The 21,541-nt window shown below is 40.0% G+C and overlaps 1 protein-coding gene and 1 long non-coding RNA gene across 3 annotated transcripts in view; both read right to left on the bottom strand.

The window, feature by feature from the left end:
- Nucleotides 1-21,541, bottom strand: part of TTC39C (tetratricopeptide repeat domain 39C) — a 141,919-nt gene that overhangs the window by 72,216 nt on the left and 48,162 nt on the right. The gene's annotated exons all lie outside the window — the stretch shown is intronic.
- On the bottom strand, nucleotides 17,682-18,768 carry LOC112611627. The gene is made up of 2 exons (XR_003116700.1): nucleotides 18,666-18,768; nucleotides 17,682-18,632 (listed from the first exon to the last, which is right to left on the bottom strand). It is a non-coding gene; the product is annotated as an uncharacterized LOC112611627 (long non-coding RNA).

Genomic DNA, 21,541 nt, shown 5'->3' with positions numbered 1-21,541 from the left:
TCAATTCCCTTGTGAGGAATCCCTAACCAGCACTCACACCCATGAACCTAGATCAAACGGCACACTTTTGTAGCATCTGTCATCCCCACAATCTGCCTCAAAATACATGTTAGTTTTTCTCATCCCATAGCACTATTTGGGCATAACAGTATGTATAGTAGGGCATACCCTACCCTACTATACATATCATATCCACCTTACACACATAGCAGGTGTTCCGCAAATCCGAGTCAGTGAAGGAAGGGATGACACAGAATTCTGTCTTTCAGGAACAGACGCGTCTCAATCAAGTGCTGTGTACTGCGACTTTTCCCTCCTTCTCCCTTTCCCTGCTTACATATTAGCCACTTTGCCATTTGAAAAATGAAGGAAGCTGAAACTAGGGCCTACTGTTGCCACATCTGCTTCTTATTCTTGGCTAAAATTAGGTTTCTGAAAGCTGTGGCAATTAATTATTCATGGTACCTAACCTGGCCCTTTTGACTTCACATACCATCTTATCATTTAAGTGGGGGAAAAAAACCATAGCAACAGCCCAAGGAAACCCTCACAGCACCGGGTGCATCGGGCACGTGACAACACACTCGGGGTGGGCGGTTGTCCTCTCAGGCTGCACATCACTTGCTGTTAGAAGAGCTCGATCTAACATGGTTCACTTGGTCCTTGGTTTTTTTGTCATTTCTTTTTAAGACAGAGTCTTGTTCTGTCGCCCAGACTGGAGTGCAATGGCGCAATCTTGGCTCACTGCAACCTCTGCCTCCTGGGTTCCAGTCATTCTCCTGCCTCAGCCTCCCAAGCAGCTGGGATTAGAGGCAGGTGCCACCACGCCTGGCTAATTAATTGTATTTTTAATAGAGATGGAGTTTCACTATACTGACCAGGCTGGTCTCGAACTCCTGACCTCAAATGATCCACCCTCCTCGGCCTCCCAAAGTGCTAGGATTACAGGCATGAGCCACCACACCCAGTCCACTTTTTTTTTTTCTTAAACTTCACATATTTCAAGTGATCCTAAGTTAACTTACTGCATCCTAATCAATTGTGGACCATGCATGTGTCTCTACACAAAATGCATTCATTTTGGAGATATGGAAATGTTCCCAAAGAGTACGAAGGTCATTAGTTCAAAACTGGAGCTGTGGAGCGGGAGGAAGAGGCTCCCAGCTCATTTCAATACTGCTCATATTTGGAACCAACAGACAAAGACCAAACAAGAGGGGAGTGGGAGTGCTATGTGAAGGCTGCATGTAAAGGTAAGCATTAGAACCCAAATACAAACCTTTCTAAATATCAGAAGATATACAAAAACTGGGGCGAGTGAAATAAACCATAGTGAAAAACCTACTTTAAAAAAAAAAAAAAAGACGACTAAATATTTGCTGATATTGAAAAAACAATGGTAGGATAATCTACAACATTTTTTTCAAAATTGATACCTATAAGGTGAGGGAGGGGAATAGGGAAGAAGAAACAAGGATGCAAATGAAGTTCCCTTTTATACATCTTGTTTTGTAGATTTCATTTTGGAACCATGTAAAAGTTATTCACAATAATATTGGATGTCAATAATGCAACCCCTAAAGTCAAAAGAAAGTGACTTAAATGTCCCTAAAAGCAAATCCAGTTGGTAACATAACACCAGAGCAGAACTAGTCCAAGAGACTTTACAACACAGTCATCTGACAGTATATCCCTATTGTGAAATAGCCTTAAAAACTGACCCCAAAAGGTGGCCAAAAGAAAAATCTTAACCTGCTTTCACTAATCATATTCTTACTGGACTGGACAAGTGGGTACTGTTATTCTAAGGCTGCTGGGTCATAGTATGTGAGAAAGCAATCAGTTAAGTATATCAGCGTTTGTTGGGACCCAGGACTCTGTGCATAGGAAAAAGGATGAAATAAACTTTTAAATCCTATAGTCCAGAATACAAACTGGAAGAATAAAAGCAAACTCACTGAGTTTTTTTATCTTTAAAAGAATACGGCCGGGTGCAGTGGCTCACGCCTGCAATCCTAGCACTTTGGGAGTCTGCGGCAGGTGGATCACCTGAGGTCAGGAGTTTGAGACCAGCCTGGCTAACGTGGTGAAACCCTGTCTCTACTAAAGAATACAAAAAGTAGCCAGGCATGCCTGTAATCCCAGCTATCTGGGAGGCTGAGGCAGGAGAATCACTGGAATCTGAGAGGCAGAGGCTGCAGTGAGCCAAGATGGCACCACTGCACTTCAGCCTGGGCGACAGAGCGAGACTCCCTCCACCTCAAAGAAAAAAAAAAAAAAAAAGGCAAATCAAAACCACCATAAGATACCATCTCACAACAGTCGGAATGTTTATTATTAAAAAGTCAAAAAACAACAGATGCTGGCAAGGTTGTGGAGAAAAAGGGACACTCTTACACTGTTGGTGGGAGTGTAAATTAGCTCAACCATTGTGGAAGACAGTGTGGCGATTCCTGAAAGACCTAGAGGCAGAAATACTATTTGATATGGTTTGGCTGTGTCCCCACCCAAATCTCACCTTTATCGTAGCTCCCATAATTCCCAAGTGTTGTGGGAGGGACCCAGCGGGAGACAATTGAATCATGGGGGGATGGTAGTGAATAAGCCTCATGAGATCTGATCGTTGTATAAGGCATTTCCCCTTTCACCTGGCTCTCATTTTCTCTTTGCCTGCTGCCATGCAAGACATGACTTTGCTCCTCCCTTGCCTTCTGCCACGATTGTGAGGCCTCCCCAGCCATGTGGAATTGTGAGTTAATTAAACCTCTTCCCTTTATAAATTACCTAGTCTCAGTCTCGGGTGTATCTTTATCAGCAGCATGAAAACAAACTAATATACCATTCAACCCAAGAATCCCACTACTGGGTATATACCCAAAGAACTATAAATCATTCTATTTTAAAGATACATGCACGTGTATATTCACTGCAGCACTATTCACAATAGCAAAGACAAAGACATGGAATCAACTGAAATGCCCATCAATGATAGACTGAATAAAGAAAATGTGGTACATGTACACCATTGAATACTATGCAACCATAAAAAGGAATGAGATCATGTCCTTTGCAGGGACACAGATAGAGCTGGAAGCCATTATCCTTAGCAAACTAATGCAGAAACAGAAAACCAAACACCAAATGTTCTGATCTGTAAGTGGGAGCTAAGTGATGAGAATATATGGACACATAGAGGGGAACAACAGACACTGAGGCCTACTTGAGGCTGTAGAGTATTCCACAGTATATGTACCACATTTTCTTTTTTTTTTTTTTGAGACAGAGTCTCACTCTGTCCCCCAGGCTGGAGTGCAGTGGCCCGATGGAGGGTGGGAGGAGGGAGGGGATTGGAAAAAATGAAAAATTAGTACTAGGTTTAATACCTGGGTGATGAAATAATCTGTACAACAAATCCCCATGGCATAAGTTTACCTATGTAACAAACCTGCACATGTACCTCTGAACTTAAAGTTTAAAAAATTAAACAAATTTATATGGAAAAGTAAATGATTTAGAATCGCCAAATCAAATCTGAAGAACAGCAACAAAGCTAGATGCTTACTTTACCAGACATCAAGACAATTAAAATTAAGAATTTCTGTTCAGTCATAAGCGATTGGAAAAAGCAAACCACAGACGGGGAGAACATATCTGCAATACACATATCCAACTAAGAGCTCATCTTCAGGATACATTAAAACCTTCCATGAATCAGTAAAAAAAAAAAAAAAAAAAAAGACTGAAAGCTTACTAAAAACATTGCCAAAATCTTACAATAGACACTTCACAAATGAGGGTATCCAAAAGTCAATAAACATATTTAAAATGCTGAAAATCATTAGTTATCAGGGAAATACAAATTAAAACCAAAATGAGATACCACTATACTACTCAGGTTGTCAGGAAGGACTGACACTATCAAGTGTTAGTGAGATGTGGAACAACTAGTATTCTCCTACGTCGCTTATCAGTGTCTACTAAATCTAAACATATGCCTACCCTAGTAACTTGTTTTATTAATTATGAACTTGATAATTTTATTATTTGTTCTAATGAATTTTTTTTTTTTTTTTTTTTTTTTTTTTGAGACAGAGTCTCGCTCTGACACCCAGGCTGCAGGGCAGTGGTCGGCTCACTGCAGCCTCCGCCTCCTGGGTTCAAGTGATTCTTGTGTCTCGGCCTCCTGAGTAGCTGGCACCTCAGGTTCATGCCACCACACCTGGCTAATTTTTGTATTTTTAGTAGAGATGGAGTTTCACCATGTCGACCATGCTGGTCTCAAACTCCAGACTTCAAGTGATCCACCTGCCTCTGCCTCCCAAAGTGCTGGGATTACAGGCGTGAGCTATCGCATCTAGCCTCTAATGGATTTAACAGTGGTTTAATTTTATGCACATATAGTTGTCATTAATTTTTTTAATTTTAGGTTGTGGTACATGTAAAGGTTTGCTATACAGGTAAACTGTGTCACAGGTGTTTAGTGTACTAATGATTTCATCACCCAGGTAATAAGCACAGTACACAATAGGTAGTTTTTCTGTCCTCACCCTCTTCCTACCCTCCACCCTCAAGCAGGCCCCGCTATCTGTTGGTCACTTCTTTGTGTTCAGGTGTACTAAGTGTTTAGCTCCCACTTACATGTGAGGACATGGAGTATTTGATTTTCTGTTCCTGCATTGGTTTGCTTATGCTAATGGCCTCCAGTTCCATCCATGTTCCTGCAAAGGACATGATCTCATTCTTTTTTATGGCTGCATAGTATTCCACAGTATATGTACTACCTTTTTTTTTTTTTTTTTTTTTTGAGATGGAGTCTCACTCTGTCCCCCAGGCTGCAGTGCAGTGGCCCGATCTCAGCTCACTGCAAGCTCTGCCTCCCGGGTTCACGCCATTCTCCTTCCTCAGCCTCCCGAGTAACTGGGACTACAGGTGCCCACTACCACGCCCGGCTAATTTTTTGTATTTTTACTTTAGCAAAGACATGACTTTGCTCCTCCCTTGCAGGGTTTCACCATGTTAGCCAGGATGGTCTCCATCTCCTGACCTCGTGATCCACCCGCCTTGGCCTCCCAAACTGCTGGGATTACAGGCGTGAGCCATGGCGCCCAGCTATATGTACCACATTTTCTTTATCCAGTCTCCAACTGATGGATATTTAGGTTGATTCTATGTCTTTGCTATTGTGAATAGTGCTGCCATGAACATACGCATGCATGTGCCTTTATGGCAGAACAATTTATATTCATTAGGGTATATACCCAATCATGGGATTACTGGGTAAACCAGTAATTTTCACAACAGAAATGAATGATTATGCTCCCCGAAAAGACACATATACCATGTTAATAGCAGTGTTATTCATACTAGCCTCAAAGTGGAAATAACTCAAGCATCCATCACGGTAGAACAGATGTAGTATTGCAGCATATTCACTCAATGCAATAACATGAATTAATCTCATAAGCAATAACGTTGAGTGAAAGAAGCTAGACACAAAAGAGTATATCCTAGATGAGTCTATGTATATGAAATCCAAAACCACTATTCTGACTTCTGATGATGACAGATGTCTGGACAGTGGCTTCCTCTGGAGAAATATCAATTTGAGAAGGAGCCCAAAGGAGGGCACTGGAGTGTTGGAAATGTCTGAGAACTTTACCTGGATAGTAGTTACACTGGTGTTTACATTGTAAAAGTTCTTCACTGTACTAAGTTTTTCCTTATGACAAAGAGAAAAATATTAAAAAGAAAACCAATCAGATAAATGATCATTGATGACTATTGGATTATATTAATAAATTAGTATTCATTTTTTGGTGTGCAATGGTACTGTGGCTATATTTTAAAGGAGTTTCTACTCTTTAGAGGGATATATGAAAGTAATTACAGATAAAATGATATGTTGACTGGGATTTGTTTCAAAATAATTTGGGGCAAAGAGATTAAAAGGGAACAGAAGATAGACAAAGCAAGACTGTTCCTGACTTGATCATTATTGAAGCTGAGTGACAAGAACATCAGAATTCATTAAATTATTCTACGTACTTTTGAAGATGTATAAAATTTTCCAAAATAAAAAGTTAAAAAACAAGGCCAGGCATGATGGCTCACACCTATACTCCCAGCACTTTGGGAGGCTGAGACAGGAGGATTGCTTGAGACTAGGAGTTGCAAATCAGCCTGGGCAACATTGTGAGACCCTGTCTCTAAAAAACAATTTAAAAAACAGACATACGTTTTACAAAACATAAGGTGTCTTTTGGAATCCTTTCATGAGAGGGCCTCTTATGTTCACCGCATTTGCTTTTTAAAAATGAACCATCAGTAATAAAACGACTCTAAAATTTTCTCTCTGTATGAGTCACCCAAAGGTAGAAAACCTGTCGTGAATGAAAGGAAGTAATTGATCCTCATTCTGATATTCACCAACATTGCCTTGGACTTTTTTTTAAGGTTTCTTGAAGATATTAAAAATTGGATAGATGAAGATTTTATTTCCTGAAACGCAGTGGAAGAGAATGTATACATTTGATTCTCAAAGGAACATTTCTCACTTACGTAAGTGGGCATCATTACTGTAAAACAGTCCCTAACTGAATGTGTTTCTTTAAATGCAATTTTCCTGCCCAAAGTAGTGAATAGCTGGAATTTTTTGTCTTTCATTTTTCTGAAAATGTTCTAAACTTACTTAATGTTTAGTTCTTAGAATTTTCCAGAATGACTTTTCTCCCCTTCAAATGTGTGGGGGGTTTGAACTCTTGGGGATTATAAATGAAGCACGGGGCCACCTGAATCTACTCAGCCTGCAGCTGTCATTCACATCTTTCACTGCAGCCCTGAGACCTGAGATCTGAGGGCTGAAGAAAAAATTGCATGTACTCACCCCTGCTGCTCTTAATGGAAGCTCTGCTTTCTGGGACCATGCTGTTTAAAAATCACAGTCCCAGGGGGAGCACTGGAGTTAACTTTGTACAATTAGCAAAAAGGGCAACACTGAATGCTTCTCTAAGGCCTTAGACCTTGCCTTCAGAAACACAATTTTTGCCAAAAGGACAAGTGATATCCTCTGCTCTGCTTGTTATCATCAAAAATGGGCTTTAAGAAGACAAAACTGGTTTGATATTTCATCTTTCCTTCTGAAAGAAGAGTAAAACAATGCCAAGAAAAGAAAACTACATGCATGAAGCCGTTTGTTCCAACATTATCCAGAATAGAGAAAAATTGGGTTTTAATGGACCATTGGAAAAAAGCTTTATGCCACTGCATTTGGCAACAATTTCTTGGATATGACACCAAAAGCACAGGTAATGAAAGTATATAAATTGAACTACATCAAAATTTAAAACTTCTGTGCCTCCCAGAACATAATCGGCAGAGTGAAAAGGCAACCAACCTATGGAACTGGAGAAAATATCTGCAAATCATATATATGATAAGGGGTTAATATCCAGAATATGTAAAGAGCTCCTACAACTCAGCAACAACAAAAAACAAACAACCTAATTAAAAACTGGGCAAAGAACTTGAATAGACATTTCTCCAAAGAAGATTAACAAATGGCTATTTAAGCCCATGAACAGAAGCTGAACATCACTAATCACTAGGGAAATGCAAATCAAGGCCACAGTGAGACACCACCTCACACCCACTAGGATAGCTACTATCACAAATGAAACAAAATAAGCGTTAGAAAGGATGTGGAGAAACTGGAACCTTTGCATACGGTTGGTGGGAGTGTAAGGTGGTGCAGCCACTATGGAAAACTATAGGCAGTTTCTCAAAAACTAGAATTACCATACGATCGAGCAATTCCACTTCTAGGCATATACACAAAAGAATTGAAAGCAGGGACTCAAACAGATACTTGTGCACCCACGTTCATACCAGCATTATTCACAACAGCCAAAAGACGGAAGCAACTCAAGTGATGAATGGATAAACAAAATGTGATATACAAACAATGGAATATTATTCAGCCTTAAAAAAAAGAAAATTCTGATACATGTGACGAAATGGATGAACTTTGTGGACATAATCCTAAGTGAAATAAGCCAGTCACAAAAAGATTAATACTGTATGATTCCACTTCTATGAAGTACCTGTCACAGTCAAATTCATAGAGACAGAAAGCACAATAGCGGTTGTCAGAGGCTGGAGGTGGGGAAAGGAATGGGGAGCTATTGTTTAATGGGTACAGAGTTGGAGTTTTGCAAGATGAGAAAGAGTTCTGCAGACTGGTTGCAAAACAATGTATATGTACTTAACACGACTGAACTGTAAACTTGAAAAATGGGTAAGATGACATATTCTGTTACGTATATTTTACCACAATTTAAAAATTAATTGAAAAAACTTTCTACAATAGAATAAATGACTCATAAATAACCAGAGGGAATATCATCAAGACCTAAAAATGTTTTTTGATAGAATTTAATGTGAAAACAAAAGTTCTGCATACATTTTTCAACACATACAGACAAAAGATGAAAAAAATATTGTGAGGGGCAAGAAGATCAAGGGGGTCTTCTTCAGTGCAAAGCGTGTGTACAGCGGGGAGGTTTAACAGTCACGACTGAAACTGCTCTAATCATCATCTCTGTTTTCAAGTTGTCACCACAGACACTTTCTGCATTTACACTCCTTTTAGAGAAAAAAAATGCATCATTTAAGTCGATTTACTTGTTCTACATCCCTGTGGTTCGGTTGTGGCTTTGACACAATTTTCTCATTAGAATATATCATCCAGTCAACCAAACAGAATAATGGGGCGATTCAACACAAGACCGCCAGATCCCACTTTCGTGAGAACGAGTGATTCACCGAGTGGCGAGCTGAGGCCTCGCGGTGCCCAGCTGTGGCCCAGAGCACCCTGAGCACAAGGCTGGCAGTGAACTGAACCCATAAGAAGTAGAGAACAGTCCTCAGTTAGATGAGGTCACTCCCCAAGACAGTCTTTTGCATTTTTTTCCAAAAACAAATGCAAGTGATTTGAGGATCACTTTTTATATTATCCACATAAGTAGTATAAATAAGATTTTTAATGCATCCCTTTCAAAATTTAAAAAAAGGGGGGAAAGGCCACTTTTGCTCATTCTCTTATTTAAAAAATTGTTTTTTCCCTTTCAATTGTGAAATCTCTCTACTTAGCTAACTCCTCCCCACCGTGCCAAGAAAAATAAAAAAGGATTTTATAATAAGGAATCTGATAATCTGATGAGGGCTGAGTTAAAAACTAAAAATATGTGCTTTGAACACGTAAAAGTCAGCACTAAATAAAGCCTTGAAATGTCCCAATTTCACAGGAGACTGATGGTCTGAACGTAGCCCCCACATAGTCTGTACTGTTCTTGTGGTTCCTGGGCTATCGGCTCATTTTTACTGTTCTATATCTCAAGTTCTCTAACTTGAATACACTGTGGCAACAATCAATAGATAAGATTAATTTAGTACTTCTGCAATGAGCTATATTTTCCAAATTCGTTGCACTTACTTTGTAACACCATTCAGACATGAGAAACTATTATGGGAGCAACTTGGAGGTCGCAACCTTAATTGAAAGATGTTGCAGCAATCACAGAGAAAGGAGTATCTGTTCAGCCAGTGCCACAGAACATAAAAGCTTTTATATCACTCACCACCTAAAGAGAAAGACTTGTCTCTACTTATATTATGACAGGAAGAAAGAACAGTGACGTCTTCAGCACCTTATTCACGTGGCATTCATTCAACGGTTTATTAAACAGAGCATCTTCCATATGCAGAAAAGGGAAAGGTCTCTTGCAAGTGATAAGTGGAAAACCCTACATCAAAGGTCTAAGAAGAAAAGCAACCTATTCCCTCAGACGGTGGCCGAGGAAAATAAAAGGGGAAATGGTTTATTTGAAGGGTTTTTCTTGACACTATTCATATTGTTATTAAGAATATTTTTCAAAAGGAAAACATCTGATTTATTCTGAAAGCATCTTACTTTAAAAGTCCTCTCAATGCTTCCTTTATATATTACAGATAGCATCCTTAGAGGTCTCATATATGATTCGACAGCATCCATGGAATGTCTCTTTTTGAATCCTGCTACAAATCAGATTATAAAACAAAATTCATTACTGTGGTATTCCTAAAAGTTAAATCACTTCCACAGTAATACCATTGGCTCTATCTCATTCATGAGGTCTCCTCCTCCCAACAGGCCTAAGAGACAGGTACAGTCACCCAGGTCCAACTCCATGCCCTGCACACTCCACTGCTCCACATCTTCTAAGGATCCATGATAAATTTCCAATTCTCCGTGGTTTCCATAGTACACAGCTGACACTGAGCCTGCTTCTGGAAGGATTAAAATGTCACCTCCATCCAAGCCAAATAACTAGGAAGGTGATTAAGAAATCAGGCCAAACAAAAACAATAAAATTCAGGATCATAGTCTAATAAATAATTTATAGTTTTCCAGTTTGTTCCTTGGCTCCACCAAAGTTATCTAAGAGAAAACTGTAAATTTTCTTTAAAAAAAAGCAATAAATTTTTTCTTAAAGCAAGACATTTAATTTTAAAATCACCCATCTAAGTCATGACTGGATAATGTGCTTCAGTTTAAAATAAATAAAAAGTGACCTTTTCTATACTTAGGGCTTTAGGAAAAATTCTAATGAATTTAGTTTTGTTCCACTCACTCATTCAAAACATGTCTGCTGAACACCAAGTACACAGCCGGCCCAGTGCTTTGTGCTGGGGATGCAAAGATGACCAAGAATACGCCTACTCTTCAGAGCACACAGTCCAGTTTGGCAACTAGAAAGTCCAAATGGCCCTTCTAATAAACAGCGATGCAAAGCGAGTAAATGGTGTTACTCTGACTCACATCAACATCCCGTCACCATATTTTTTGTGGACAAATGAGGGCCCCCTAACACCATATTTGATGAAATCTGAAAAAGGCTACTTGCCATCTTTGATCTTCCCTTCTCTAGTATTCTTTCTAAAGATATATGAATATGTCTCCAATCACTCTCTATATTTTAATTCTCTGCAGAGCACTTATTACTATTTGATATTTGTATCATTATTTGTTTGTTTGAATAAATGGAAGTCCCCAAGAGTGGGGACCCCATCTCTGTTACATGCTGCTGTCCTGACCACCTACAATGAATCTGGAGTTTAACAGGTCCCCAATACATGCTTGTTTAGTGAACCAGCCAAGTCTTACAAAATTCATACTTCCCATTTCATCTGATGAACTGTCCTCCATAGCGTCAAAAAATGACTAGATATAAGACCTTCATCACCTGAACCTGTAAAACTGCTTTTACTAACAAAAGTAAATGTGCTTATTTTCTTTACCAGAAGATAGCTGTGGGGAAATTCATGGAAAGACTTTATTTGCTTTTCAGACATGACTCAAACCATGACCTTTGGGGACCTTTTAATCTGAAGGATGGCATGCCTCTAAAACACTGATCACCCCAGCCATTTAGTTTATGAGTGTTTGATTTACAAACGTTTGGAATAGGTCCAGTCTTGTGTTCAGACTTGTTTTGAGCATGTGCCCACCCTTTTGGGGAATATGGGAGTCTGTAGCCACCACCAGCTCACCCCAGACATCCTTGCAGGTCAGGGGCACCTCAGGCCTGGAGGGGTACCAGTCCCCAGAGAGCATGGCCCCTGTGTGCACAGCGATGTTTGCACTTACAGCCACTGCGGTTTCTGTTTATTTTTGTTAACTGCTTGTGATATGGCCTTGCATCTTATCAGCAAAAAGACTTTGTAATTCACTGGCTGGTGTGGAGAAGCCATGAAATTCACCAAGATCAGAGAAGCTGTAAGCCCGTAGCAGGCAGGGGATGGGAAGACTTTTGGGGTCAGTCGACTCTGGGTTTCCTCCCCACTGAAGGGAAGAATAACCAGGAGGCTGGACAGTCCATTCCCACAGCCTGAGGTAGTAATTATCTACAGGTAGATCATTATTGAGCCGCTCTCTAAGAGGTACCATAAAAACAATAATAACCATTACTTCCTATGGACTATTGACCATACTTGACCCTTACTTGACCCTTACTTCCTATGGACTATTGCTCTGACTGATGCGTTTCTAGCACACACGTACATGAAGAATGCATCCCGAGTATGGCAAAATATACTCAATCACGGAAGTAATTTAAAATACAGACAAGTTCAACAAGATGACAAAAACAGAATTTCACTTTTTTTCTTTTTTTTTGAGATGGAGTTTTGCTCTTGTTGCCCAGGCTAGAGTGCGCTGGCATGATCTCAGCTCACTGCAACTTTCGTGTCCCGGGTTCAAGCAATTCTCCTGCCTCAACCTCCTGAGTAGCTGGGATTACAGGCACCTGCCACCACACCCAGCTAACTGTGTATTTTTAGCAGAGACAGGGTTTCACCATGTTGGTCAGGCTGGTCTTGAACTCCTGACCTCAGGTGATCCACCCTCCTCAGCCTCCCAAAGGGCTGGGATTACAGGCATGAGCCACTATGCCTGGCCCAAGTTTTTTGTTTTTTGGCTTTTTTTTTTTTTTTTGAGACAGGGTCTTGCTTTGTCACCCAGACTGGAGTGCAGCTCACTACAGCCTTGATCTCCCAGGCTCAAGCCGTCCTCTTACCTCCCAAATAGTTGGGACTATAGGCATGGGCCACCATGCTTGGCTAATTTTTGTATTTTTAGTAGAGACAGGATTCCGCCATGTTGTCCAAGCTGGCCTTGGACTCCTGACCTCAAGTGATCCAGCTGCTTTGGCCTCCCAAAGTGTTGGAATTACAGGCATGAGCCACTGCACCAGGCCACATTTCATTTTTTAGCCTCTCTCAGGTGTCTAGCAAAGGAAAAGCAAGCAATGCAGGGGTGTCCCTTAGAACGTAGGAGTTTTAAGCAGGACAAATTATGGGAACAATAAGAAAGGAGAAATGGTGAACAGGACAGGGGATACAAGTGTCTGACCAGGCATCGGCGACTGGGGGCTGGCAGCCACAACCCTCTCAGAGCCCCAAATGGTGTCCAGAACCCAGCCAGCCAGGCCTGGGAAGAAGGAGGGGAGAAAAGAGAGAGAAAGCAAAATGAAGGCCAAGGAAAATGGTTGGACCCTGAGTCCCCCATCTTTTAATTGCCAAATGCTTTCTTGAGTTAGGAATATCCAGTCTAATTAATATGACAGATTATTTAGAAAGGGGATATTTAAGAGAGAAAGTAGTAACATAAAAATTAAGTTTGTCTCCAGATAAGAATAGGGAAAACAGGAAATGTTTCCATTTTTATTTCCTTTCCCGTTATTACTTTAATACTATAAATTTCCAAAAGAAACTAAAAATTTTGGGGCTTGAGTGTGAGGGTTCCCGCCTGGGCCACTGACCTCCTGCCTCTCTCCTCAATGGTTCCTGCTCAGCCTCTAGCCTAGGTCCAAAGGGTGCTGGTTCCAGACCACCCTTCCTGGTCCCTCGGGTTGGGCTGGATCCCTCCTCTGGGTTCTCAAGATCCTCAGCCTTCACTCTTCAGAACACGACTCACACCCACACAGTGCCCACCTGGCACAGCATTCAGCACCCAGAATGCCCTCGATGGGTACTTGATGAATAAGTGAATGAGAGAATGAGTGAGTGAGTGAACAGCCTGAGAAGCAAACGAACAGAAGGCTATCTATGCTGAGCTATTTAAGGTGGCTATGAGATAGGTGACATTGTTTCCATTTCTTTCCATGTTATAGAGCTGATTTACTGAGTGAACAAACTCACTAAAATAGTGCCTGGCATATAGTAGGTACAATGTAACTATTTATTGAATGAGTTAATAAATAATGAATTGGTCTAAATAAACAAAAATCTTTTCCTTGCCTACGAAGTTACTCCTGAAAACAGGATTAATATTTGAGTAGTCTCTGCAACATATGAAATGTTTTAAATGATTTCCTGCCTTTACCATTAGCTCTCTTTAAAACACCATTTTACAAATATAGTTCTTGAATCGTTCACCTGTAGAATGCTGAAAAGTACTAAAGGTGACATTATAAAGGCCACTTCTTAAGCTAGGAGTACTATCATAATTATAAAATTTTCTCTTGAGTTGGCCAACACGTCTTAAGACCTACATAATCATGTATTGACATATTCATTCCATAACTGTACTGTTAAATTTTACCAATTTAAAATGTAAATACAGTGTTTCAAAGAATATATTTCTACAATAGAAAACAACAAATCTATTTTTCGACCTACACACTGATTGCCAACCTCAGCCTAAAAATAACTTCTAGTCTTTGAAAAGCCCACTTAAGAAAAACAACCTCAAAACAGTAATCAGTGCTACTTCCTATGAAAACGTCACCTTAAAAGGTAAATACAGCACTTATGATTTTTTAATGAACAGAAGCAGAGTGCACAAAGAGCAAGCAGTATTTTCTCAAAGCTATATAAAACTAATTCTATTTCAGAAGAATAGAGGTAGGAGAAAAATGTTACATGTTTTAACCAAAAATATACATTTATCTCAAATATTTATCATGTCCTTCTTTCAAAATTTCAAATCAGAATAGTAAAGGCCTTTAATTTCCTACTCATACAGGCATAACTGGCCCCTGCCTTCAGGCTATGGGCAGCCTTGCATATATACAAAAAAAGGTAGGGCATAAAAACACCTCATTTATTTAAAGAAGTCAGAAATAGGGTATTCAAAATTTAAATTTTAACTAAATCAACGCATTCTCACAAGTCCTTAACTGCTTATGCAATTATATAATAGTGTCCTATAGTTTATCAAGTATTTCAAAATTGCAAAACTTCATAACACACCGTGGAAGGCACACACGTGTATTTGTGTTCCAAAATCGCTGGTTTATTAGTCTCACATAAATTATTAAACTAAATGCTATTTTTAAATTTCTATTCTAGTAGAGGCACTATTAGACCACAGAAATCATACATATGATAGATAAAACCTACCTATAAGAGGTTCTGTTTTAATAACAGAATGAATTTTTGTCATATTAAAGCAATTGTGATTATATTTGAGAAAGCTATACTACAAATAAACATGCAATGTATAAAATAAACATGGCTAAATGAGTAAGACAGTGTTCCTTCATATACTTTTTTAATGTTTAATTTTTTATTTTTATGAGTACATAGATGTATATATTTATGAGGCACACAAAATATTTCGATACAGGCATACAATGTGTAATACTCATATCAGGTTCCTGTATTTTTGTTATCTCGTCTATGGAACTATCTTCAATACAGAGCTGTTATATTTTATATCAATCTGTTATGACTTCAAATATTAGCAGTAGGAGATACTTCCTTCTTCAATAGTTTTATTAAAGTATCAAAGTAAGCTATATATAAGTAAAGATCATTTTGGTTGGTTTTGCTGTTGTCACAAGCATAGGTTTTCCTCTCTGTATATCATCTGCTTTCCTGCTACCAAAAAGAAATAAAGGGAGGGAGAAAGGCAGACAGAAAGGGGAGGAAGGAGGACAAAAGAAAGGGAGGGAGAAAAGGAAAGAAAGAAACACTATACAATAGTCTAAGAATGACATCTTATGATTTTTGAGAAGTGGTATTAAATACATATTAAAGTTGAATAGCTGGGTTGTATAACCATAAAATTCCCACAGTTTATGAAGAATTCTGATATTAAGAAATATATATCAATATTGGCCGGGCACGGTGGCTCATGTCTCTAATCCTAGCACTTTGGGAGGCTCAGGCGAGTGGATCAGTTGAGGTCAGGAGTTACCAGCCTGGCCAACATGGTGAAACCCCATCTCTACTAAAAATACAAAAATTAGCCAGGTGTCGTGCAGGGCGCCTATAATCCCAGCTACTTGGGAGGCTGAGGCAGGAGAATCTCTTGACCCCATGAGGTGGAGGCTGCAGTAAGCTGAGATTGCGCCACTGCACTCCAGCCTCTGTGACAGAGTGAGACTCCATCTCAAAAAAAGAAAGAAAAGAAATATATATCAATGTAAATGTATATCTTCTTAAGAAACTGCGAACTTTATTAAAGTTTTGAGCAGGGCAGAATATGAATGTCATGCTAACATTCTATGTACTAGAGAAGCTGATATTTAGGGAAAGCTAAGTATTTCAGTAACAAAAGTAAATTAAAGTAAGTGAAACAGTAATATTATTTGAAGCAAAAATACGTTTAAATGTATTTTTTCTGTGGAAGGATGAAAGCAGCATATTGCTTTGTCTATATGCATTCAAATATACAATACAATATTTACAGTGAGTGGTGGGAATGAAAATTGGTGCAAATCTTTTGGAAAGTTCTCTGTATTTCAAGAGACTTAAAAATGTTTCTAAGAATCTATCCTAAGAAAAATAAAATATAGAAAAAATTTCTACGCAAAAACATTCATAGTAGTATTATAGGCAGTATTGAGAAACAAGAATAACTGGAATATTGAAGGATAGAGACTGTTAGCCAAATTAAACATATTCACCTAGCAAAATATTATTTTACAACAAAAAGTCATAACTAAGGAAATGCTTACTCTAGTGAGGTGGAAAAAGTACAGGCTCTAGAAAATGCTACCGAGTTAAAATCTCAAGTTGATGGACTAAATCTATGACTACTAGCAAGATAGACAAACTCTCAACTTGCATTTCCTCATGTGAAAATGTGATGTAACTATACTGCCTTATGTGGATATAATCAGTAAACAAGAAAAGTATCTCAAATGTCTAGTCTGAAGCTTGGCACATACAATAAACTAGTTACTGTATCATGATGATAAATGGAAAAGGCAGGATACAAATAAGATGTTTAGTAGGACAAACTATGTAAAAATATTTACAGGCCGGGAGCAGTGGTTCACGCCTGTAATCCCAGCACTTAGGGAGGCTGAGGCGGGCAGATCACGAGGTCAGGAGATCGAGACCATCCTGGCTAACACAGTGAAACCCCGCCTCTACTAAAAATACAAAAAATTAGCCAGACCTGGTGGTGGGCGCATGCAGTCCCAGCTACTTAGGAGGCTGAGGCAGGAGAATGGCATGAACCCCGGGAGGTGGAGCTTGCAGTGAGCAGAGGTGAATATATATATATATATTCACAGAAGGAAATACCCTAAAAAGTTATCTATAAGTAGTGAGAGTAAAGGGTGATTTTTCTATATATGTACTTTTCTTTCCTTCTACTTTATCAATGAATAAGCATTTATCTTTATGAAGTTTTTAATTTGATCAACATAAGGCATAGTTTTAAAATGTGCACACAGAAGGAGTAATTTCAAACAGTAATATATAATTAAATTTCATCTATTTACTAAAAATTTTGCAAATATTTTTTGAGCACCTGTGTGTGCCAGCTCCATTGCAGGTAGTGGAATGAGGCCGTTCCCACGGAGTTTACGTTTCAGAGTAGAAATACAGACAGTGAAAACTGTGTATTTATTGCTAAATCATCAATTCTATAACTGATCATATAAGCACGTTTAAAATGGTAGTTTGGGTATTTATTACAGCCTTTCAGAAAACAAAACTGAATATGCCATAATATTTTAAGTTATAATTTTATTTTTAAGCCATAGGAAGGCAGTGTGTCAGAGCAGAGCATCTTATACTTTGCTGTGCACACAAATCCCCAAGTCCCCCCTGGCACCCTTGTTAAAATGCAGACTCTCACTCAGGTGGGCTGGGAAACTCTATCTTTTTTTTTTTTTTTTTTTTTTTTTGAGACAGAGTCTCACTCCATCACCCAGGCTGGTGTGCAGTGGCATGATCTTGACTCACTGCTACCTCCACCTCCTGGGTTCAGGTAATTCTTCTGCCTCAGCCTCCCGAATAGCTGAGACTACGGGCGTGCACCACCACGCCTGGCTAATTTTTGTATTTTTAGTAGAGACAGGGTTTCACCATGTTGGCCAGGCTGGTCTCAAACTTCTGATCTCAGGTGATCCGCCCGCCTTGGCCTCCCAAAGTGCTGGGATTACAGGTGTGAGCCATTGCACCTGGCCCGTAGACTCTATATTCTAACAAGTGCCTAAACAGTGCTGATGCCATTGGTCCTCAAACCACACTTAGACTAGCAGAGTATCACAGGTGTTGTTAGGACCTCTAAACAAGTTAGGTAAGTTAAAGATGCTGACCGACAGAGTGGTGTGAACTAAAACGACATAAATCTTTCCGAAAACAAATATTAGAAAACACTGCTAATATCTACCTACTTGAAATTAAGAATTCTTGTATTTGCTGAAGGCCTGCTCTGTTAAACCAAATTTAAGATCCTTTCCCCAGAAGTACATCTCCGTTTTCCATTCTAGTAGATGGCCCCTCGTCCTCAGTGGCCTTTGGAGGCTGACAGTCCCGACCTTTCTTTGTTCTCCTGTGTTCTTGCTCTATGTTCTTCCCTTTCCTTGTTTCTGTCACACCAACCTCCATCTCGGTCCTAGCCTCTCATGACAGGCTTGCTACACAGAGCCTGCCGGACTCTGTCCACACCAAACTGCCACAGAAGCGGTGCACCCTGGAGACACTTCACCATGCCACTGGTCTTTGACCAGCCGCCTCTTTGCACTGTGCATCACAGCAAACTAATGTAACTGGCAGGCTCTGAGCCCCTGCAAGCACATGGCCATCGCTAGCATGGCTTGTCTCACTTCTTCCAAGCAGGTTCTCTGGTCCAGCTCAGCAAATGTGCAAGCCCTTAACCACCCCACATCACTGATCTTTGCCTTGCGGCCTCTGCACATCCATCCCTCTCCTCTTCAGACTCCTGATTCAAATCCCGGAAAAAATCTGACTTTTTCCATGATGCTCTCTCTGTAACCTGCCCCCATGCTGTGCACGGAGAAAGAAAACAAGTGTTCCTGGGTTTGCACTATGGCTCCGGCAAAACTGGTTATTAAACACACACACACACACACACAAGCTCTTTCAGTCAACTGCCATTATAGAAGAGAAGTTTAATTCCCGTAGGTGAAAAATCCAATCCATGATGGTAAAGAGACTTTTTGCAAGAAGTTAAAATGCTGTCCTGCCTGTACAATGCTAAATGAGCTGGTAGGAATTAGAGAAACCCTTTGCAGATGCAAAACCACTTCTTCACTCCTGAGCCTGCTGTGATGGAGCTTAATACCATACCCCTGAGATTTTCTCCATCCCAAGAACCGCCTGGTGGCAGACCTTCATCTTCCCATGTGCCTTTGCTCAGGGACTTTATGGATTCAAGAGTTAATGGTGCAGTAACAGACTTCGGTGAGCTCTGAATATGACATGCCATGAAATGTGTGAAAGCTCTGAATATGGGATAGCAGGAAACACACACTTGTAGCCTTGTGTTGAGCAGCTACAGCCCAGGTGGCAAATGGGAAGGGCTTCAAGACGCATCTGGGGTGCCCTGCCTCCCAAGGGGCATCTGGCCTCAGTGTCTCCAACCTGGTTCATGATCAGAAGACCCTGAGTTGTTCCTATCCCTTTAACTGTATTTTTCTGTTGCTGAATGAATGCTCTAATAACTTGTTTCTCTCAATGTTTAATTCTAAGATGGGGAAAGGAAGGGCAGGGAAAAAAGAATGGTGTCACTGAGTAGTTTTTTTGTTTTTAGAGATGGGGTCTTGCTCTGTCACCCAGGCTGGAGTGCAGTGGCATGATCATGGCTCACTGCAGCCTCAAAGTCTCCAGCTTAAGCAGTCCTCCCACCTCAGCCTCCCAAATAGCTAAGACTACAGACACATACGCACCACACCCCGCTCACTGGGTAGTTTTTTATTTCATTCTTTTTTCAACATACACTGCTTCAACTTAATTTTCAAGCTACTTCTATGACTTACATTATTTTCAACGACTTAGTCTGATCCATTAATGTATATCTTTCATATATGTATATTATATACTCCCGGCTAGACTCTAAATTTCTTTTTTTTTTTTTTTTTTTGAGACGGAGTCTCGCTGTGCTTCCAGGCTGGAGTGCAGTGGCGTGATCTCGGCTCACTGCAAGCTCCGCCTCCCGGGTTCACGCCATTCTCCCACCTCAGCCTCCCAAGTAGCTGAGACTACAGGCGCCCGCCACCACGCCCGGCTAGTTTTTTTTGTATTTTTAGTAGAGACGGGGTTTCACCATGTTAGCCAGGATAGTCTCGATCTCCTGACCTCGTGATCCACCCGCCTCGGCCTCCCAAAGTGCTGGGATTACAGGCTTGAGCCACCGCGCCCGGCCGTAGACTCTAAATTTCTTGTGAATAGAGATGAGACCTTATTTCTTCCACATAGTTTCACTGATTTTATCCCCAAAATGCACTGCTCTGCAGGTACTGAACAGACATTTTTATGAGAGTCATGGTATCTGCTCTCAAATTACTCCAGAAACTTCCACAGTGCTTCAGTACACAGGAAATGTTCAATAAAGGACTAGCTAATTGAAAAACTGCCGAGACCCTAAATGTCATCAGGCACACCCCTTATTTACACTGTGTAAATATGCAGGGAATATTCATTTCTTCTTTTGTAGTCTTTTTACATCTTAAATTATATATCATATCATATACAGGGTAGAAAACTATAAGCCCCTGTAAAAACTCCTGGAGAGAGATTTGCCAACGTATAGTATCATTGATCCTTAGACCAAAAAATTCCACATCTAGACATATACCCCAGCAATGTTTTGCACATGTGCGTAAAAACGTGTATAAAGATGTTCACTAAAGCAGGGGTTCCCAACCCCTGGGTCGCAGGGTCCATGGCCTGCTGGGAACTGGGCCACACGGCAGGAGGTGAGCAGCAGGCAAGCGAGCATTACCACCTGAGCTCCACCTCCTGTCGGATCAGCAGGAGTATTAGATTCTCCTAAGAATGCGAACCCTACTGTGAACTGTGCACGTGGTGGGTCTAGGTTGTGTGCACTTCTTATGAGAATCCAATGCCTGATGATCAGAGGTGGAACAGTTTCATCCCCAAACCATCCCCCACACCCTTAGAAAAATTGTCGCCCATGAAACCAGTCCCTGGCGCCAAAAAGGTTGAGGATTGCTGCACTATAGCACTGTTAAGGCCCTAAGAAAACAGAACCCACCTAAATGGTTACCTGTAATGACTAAGTATATCACATATTTATATAACAAAACACTTGATTTAGACGTTTAAATGATTATACTTGTTTTATAACATATATCAACATGGGTCGACTTCAAAACTTAAAAATCGGGTGAAAAATACAAACTGCAAAGGATACTTATGCTAATTTGAAAACAGAAACCTGCATGTTGTTAATGGTTAAAAATATGCATTTAAAGTATAACATATGGATGGAAAAGACACATACCAGCTTGATGACACTGGTGACCTATGGAGAGGGAAAGAGGAAAAATGCAATCATGCCGGGCTGAAAGGGAAGTATCTGTAATGTCTTATTCCTCTAAAGATATCAGAGGAGATTATGGCAAATGTTTACAAATGTTAACATTTTTCAAAACATAATTCTGAGTACAAAGGACATCTATATTTGTTTATAATATGCTGCACTTTTGTATATTTAAACTAATTTAAATTGTTAAAAGAAAAAGTAATATAATACACCCATTAAAAGTATTAAGAGGCT

This window comes from Theropithecus gelada, chromosome 18 (assembly GCF_003255815.1).
Source record: "Theropithecus gelada isolate Dixy chromosome 18, Tgel_1.0, whole genome shotgun sequence".
In the NCBI taxonomy this organism is placed as follows: Eukaryota; Metazoa; Chordata; class Mammalia; order Primates; family Cercopithecidae; genus Theropithecus; species Theropithecus gelada.
The sequence above is the reverse complement of the archived record's forward strand: the minus strand, read 5'-3'. Positions and strand labels throughout refer to the sequence as shown.